The following is a 5,787-nucleotide window of genomic DNA, read 5'->3' as shown; positions in this document are numbered from 1 at the left end:
GTATCAGGGAGCCTGCTCCCATTTCTTATAACCCTGCACACTCCCCAGGCTGTAACCAGTACAGGCTCCACAGGCAGAATCCAACCTTTCTAGAGGAGGATGTCACACTGCTTCCTCTGCTTCCCATCCAAGGAAAGTAAAGGCTCTTGTTTCATTTTTTTGGATGCAAGCAGCTTGTGTTAACCAGCTGCTATTATTTCATCTGGAAAGTGTGATCAGCGGGACTGGTTAGTAACTTGTGTTGTCCTCGTTCTGACTGGTATCATGTTATCTTGTGCTAGTGCCTGCAAATGGCATGGACACAAATATGGCTTTTGCCAAAACTCTGTATTAATCTTTGAATTTTTGCATGGTAGCAGCACTAAAAACAGAGCTTCTTTTGTCTCTCTCTCTGTGAAGGAAAGAGGAAAAAACCTGTGTATGTGCATGGGGAAATCCCCCGCCTGTAAGGTCTCTCCTTCCCACCCTCAAAATTCTTGTGTGTGAACTACAGTAGCTTTTTGTATTCTTGAAAACTGGCCACTCCTGATGAGCTCACTGCTGTTTGTGTCCTGAAGAGACATTAGGGCAGAAACTCAGCAACAGCAAATCAGCATAGCTTCAACGAAGTAGAGAGCGCAGCGGTGATTTATGCCAGCTACCAGCCTATGTTCATCCCGTTTAAAGACACAGCTTATTCCAGTAAGGAACCTCACTCAGCTTACAGGCAAGGGCTAAAGCAGCATTTAACTGGGGTGGGAAGAAGGGAAACCACAGACATTTTCAAGTGTACAGATTCAAAAACCAAACCGCTGGACTTCAAAGATATGTAGTGAAGAAGTGGCTTGTTATACCGACTCACTAGTCCTAGGAATTTTTCAGAAGAGTCACACAGGTCACGGTAGCATATGATTGCTTCATGGGGGGAATACAGAAACGCACATCCAGGGGCAGCAGCAAAGGCACACATGGCTCCTCAGAGAGCAAAATGCCTTCTGGAGCTCGTTGGGACTGATAAGAGTGAGCGGTGCAGGGTGGACCGACTGCAGATTCTTACTTCCATTGGAGAGGCGCAGTGCATTTTCCCCTGTGGGCTGAAAGGAAAATGCAGCAGCAGCCCCTCCTCTCATCAGCCGTCTGCTGCCCCTTCCCTTCGGAAGGCACACATCCTTGGAGCTCCATCTCCCCCCTGCCCCAAACGCATATGCTGCGGTCTGTACGGATGCCATGTGGCACATGACATAACATCTTGGGCAAACAATATAGTCACTTCTGCTGTTCAGCTGACACTAACTGCATGTGCTCATTGTGCTCTGAGAATCCCTTCTTGGACCAACTATGCCATTAATGCAAATATCAGTAGGACTGTAACATCCTCCATCATTCTTGCCTGTGTTTGATTTTCATTTTGTATTCATATGGTTGGTGCAGCTTTTTCCACAGAACCCAGAAGGCCACAGTTAGTTCTCATCATTTTCCTCAGTGGAGTTATATTGGGATTTCTGGTTTAGGACAGCAGAAAATAGGTTTGTTTTTTATTTTCCCTCTCTCCCTTGTAGATGCAGTCACTGATTTTAATATGCTACAGCTCACAGTTGACAGCTGTGTAGGTTTCTTTTCCAGTATTCTAGAAATTGCAGTTTGCCTTTCAGAACTCCTACTGCATGCCACTTCTGCTCAGCTGTTAGGCACCAAAGCACATTAAAAAAAAAAAAGAAACAGAGGGTGCCAAATAATCCACTTAAAAAAAAAAGTTCAGAAGAACATTAACTGCAAAACCACATCACTTAATTCCAGTTCAGAAAAGGTCATATTCATACCTGGGCAATAGTGTGTTTAATATTGCTACACTGTGCAAGGCTTTTGTGAACCTACACCACAAAGTACCGTGTCCCTGCCACACTGCTGCAGGGACACACAGTGACCCACCACCAGGCAGCCATGGGCAACATAATGCTTTGACAAGTTAGTTTCTTCGGGAAGTACATTGCCACTAAGTAATATTCTATCTACCTGGGTTTTAAAAATCCATTTTGGCATTTGTCTAGCAAGTAGGACTGGTTGAAATATTTCATAGCAGAAAGAGTTATTAGGTGGAACTGTTCTTTAACTGAAATGGAACGTTTTTTTCTTCAGTGACAGGAAATATTTACTCAAGGTGAGGGGTGGCAATAAAAGAAACCAACAAAAATTTTCATTTTACCCCACATTCTCAAAGTGTCTTGTCTTGATACATTTTATTTGACAGTCATTTAGAAATTATTCAAGTTTGACATTATAAAACCTAAAGTTATTCCATAGTATAAACTATCTTGGGAGGACAGGTGAGGAAAGCTGATATAATCATATCTTTGAAAGACACAGGTTGTCATTCCAAATTAGAACAAAACCACAACAAATTAAGAGGAATTAAAAAAAAAAAAAAAAAAGTTCTCAGAGTAACAATTTTGTCTCCTGACTGATAATTAGCTTTTAAGGCCTCTGCGTTTTCTGCTCCATGACTGATCTGCTGAATGGCCTTGTACAAGTCACTTATCCTCTTTATGCCTCAGAGCACATACAGCCGAGAGAGATATACACTAGCTATAACCATATGTCATTATGCCAGTGCAATGCAGTGTGTCAGCCCCAGTATTATCTTATTCTACCTACACAGAGTACGTCCATGCAGATTTTGCTTACCTAGACAAGTCTCTCATTTGCAATTTGTAATAAATTGGGTAAGGAACACTTGCTGTAACTGGTCAAAGTTTAGAGAAATAACCCCTTGTTCCCCACTCCGAACAGCAATCATCATCTTTCCCTCCATGCCTACATCTCCCGTGACTCTGCCCGCCGCAGCCAGGGCTGTACACATGCTGCTAAAGGCAATGGGTGGTTGTTTTCAAACACCCAAGGGACTGCTTTCAGCTGCATAGGATGTTGTGATCTCCTGTTCCGAGACAGGAAGAAAACTCAATACCTCTTTTTATGCAATAGCAGGGAGATATGACTGAAATGGCAAATACGCTCTAAAAAGAACAGCCGCTTCTTAGGAGGGCAGGGTGCACAAGCATGTGGGTGGCAGCCTCAGGGGGTAGGGGTCTGAAAGGCAAGACCGTGTAAATAACGTTTTCAGGTGTACTATTTTTCAGCTGCTGCCAAGACGGTGAAGTTGCTACGGCTGTACTCACTGCAGCTAAAATGCACCCCCTAGTTACGACGCTTCCCTTCTGGGGAAGCTGCAGGCTTAGAGGAGCTTTCCTGCTTGACTGAAGACCCTTCCTGCTAACTAAAGATCTACGTACGTGTCATCAATTGCACCGCCCTGGATGCACTTCATCTATTAACAGCAGAGCATTAGAGGCTATTGCTGTACACAAATGCAAAGTCAGAAAAATTATATTAAGCACACATTAGGATACCTGACATTAACTACAACATGTTTACACTATATATCTTCCCACAGCTTGCCTGCTTTAAATGCTTTTGCTGAAGTGGCAGGTTTCCATTCCACAGCTACCTGATAGAGATGTGAGCAGAAAGAGACTCTCGAAGCTGCAGCTCTGTGCTAGCCATATGTTACTTGCAGATGCAGAAGACTTACCTATTAAAATTCAGAGCAGCTGTGTTCAATGATAAAATGATAACCAGTATCAGCTCTCTCTCCCAGGAGCTGAGCCACCATCATCTGTTTAAGTGAAAAAAATGTCGAACTGAATGGAAAGTCACAGGCAGCCAGAGGAAGGACACAGAATCCCAGGAACTGGTTTTGTTTACAACGTTTATTCAGGTCAGTTCACGAGGTGAGCAGTCCTTAAAAAACTTGCGTGCTCCGCAAAATCAGACTTATTCTAGTACATCCTCAGCACTTTCTTCACTCTGTGGGCATGGACAACTTCCTTTTACAGTTGCCATTCCTACTGGAAGCACTTTTATGATCTTTTCCCTTCCTGTTTCAGCCTCAGCTCAGCACCAGTATTTAGGCAGCAGCTGATCCTCTGTAGCTGCATGAGCAGCCAAAAAACGCCTTCCTGCTTTTCTTCTGCTATTCTATATTACAACTGGAGCTGAAAAATGAGATGACACATCAACAGATTCTGGCTTGGATTTCAGATCTCTTAGTATTCAGGGTGTGGTTGATTTGCTGGCTTTGGATTCAGACCACTTAAAAAAAGTCAGTCGCCAAGAGCTCATTTCCCTTAAATCTCAGGTTTCCTCATCCAAACTCATAGTATCAATGGGATATCATGGTCCATATCAATTTTACACCAAATCAGCTCTTGCATGCTGCCCCTCACCATGACGACAAGCTTCTGGCATTGACTTTCATAGTGACTTCCAGCATCTGCTCTTGCTTTGCTCTCTCAATTGCTGTTGCTCCTTTCACCGTAGCAATAAGAGCGGGTTGTGTGGACCAGCTGACCTCTTTGTGCTGGGCTGCACATGCTCTGCTCCCAATCCATCGTCTCTTCAGCGATACTGCTTTCATTAAGGATTCAAATCCAACAGTGGAAAGAGGGTAGAAACATAATGAGTCTTCAACATGTTTCTTTTTGCGAGCACTTATTTACCTCCCCTCTTGTAATTCTTCAATTTACTTTAATTAAGACCTGAAATAAAACCACTCAGGCTTACTCAACAAGTGCAACTGGTGTTCCCAAGCTGAATCCTCTCACCAGTAAAGCTACTAGCATCCGTCCTGGTGGGCATGTATGTCAGCCTTCTGCCATCAAGGGAGATAGCCTGGTGTGGGCTGCCAGGGTTGGATGAGTAAGCAAGAAACTCCTTTTTCATGCCACTGTGCACAGGCAGCTGAAGGCTGCGCTTTCCACTCAGAATTTTAGGGATTTCTTTATTTCTGCTCCTCTTGGGGGCAGCGAGTCCCTAGTGAGGTGGCAAGAAGGTGAGATGAGTCCTCATTCTTTCTCCCTGCTTTGAGCTTGGCAGTCTACACCATCCCAACGTGTAGAGCACCTTCGTCTAGTTTTCTCCAAGATCCACAGACTCCAAGGTCTGTGCTGCTCTTGCCTCACTGTGAGCTCCAGATCCAAAGATGCTCTCAGTCTGTGTCTGGAGAACATTAAGTCATGATCAACAGGCTTTTAATCGGTGCTTAATCGACTGCAATTCTAACACCTCAGAAATGAAACATTGTCCCCACATGCTGTGTTTTTGCAGTCCCTAACATAAACATAAAAGCCTTCAAGACGTGCAGCTAGGGATGAATGGCTCTAGTGGTCACAAGACCATTCCCACAAATATACATGCAGGGCTGTTGCTTTTTAAAAATCTCTTCTGATGCCAGGATATGAGACTTATACACCTTTCTTCATTTCAATATGCAGTGTTGCCACAGGACTTCTAAATGATAACCCAGGACTTTCCCTATTGATATGACCACTCTGACCAAAATGTGAAGGTGCCACACTATCCTCTGCATCTCTTTATAGAATGCTATTTTCATTCACTAGTTACAGATGAAAGCTGATGTGGCCAGAAATCTTACTTCACTTGTTAGTTGGTGCCTACTAGTAACTGAGTAGCAACTGGTGACTGGGAATCATGACAATTTTCCTCCAGAAGGTAGAAACCAACTGACTCAAGCTTTGTGTAGCTGTTGCAATTGCAGCAGACAGTGACCAGCAAAGTTACATCAGAGCAAGTCATGGCCATCGCAAGTAGGCGCATGCTGGAAACTCTACCAGAGCACCCCACACAGTCACAAGCTCTTAGCAGCTCTTGTATTTGATGACAGTTAAGCATCCCAATGATGCCAGTTTTGTGCTAGAGTTTACTTACATTTTCCTACTATCACCAGTGTTGTTC

Source organism: Falco rusticolus, chromosome 9 (assembly GCF_015220075.1).
Source record: "Falco rusticolus isolate bFalRus1 chromosome 9, bFalRus1.pri, whole genome shotgun sequence".
In the NCBI taxonomy this organism is placed as follows: domain Eukaryota; kingdom Metazoa; phylum Chordata; class Aves; order Falconiformes; family Falconidae; genus Falco; species Falco rusticolus.
The sequence above is the reverse complement of the archived record's forward strand: the minus strand, read 5'-3'. Positions refer to the sequence as shown.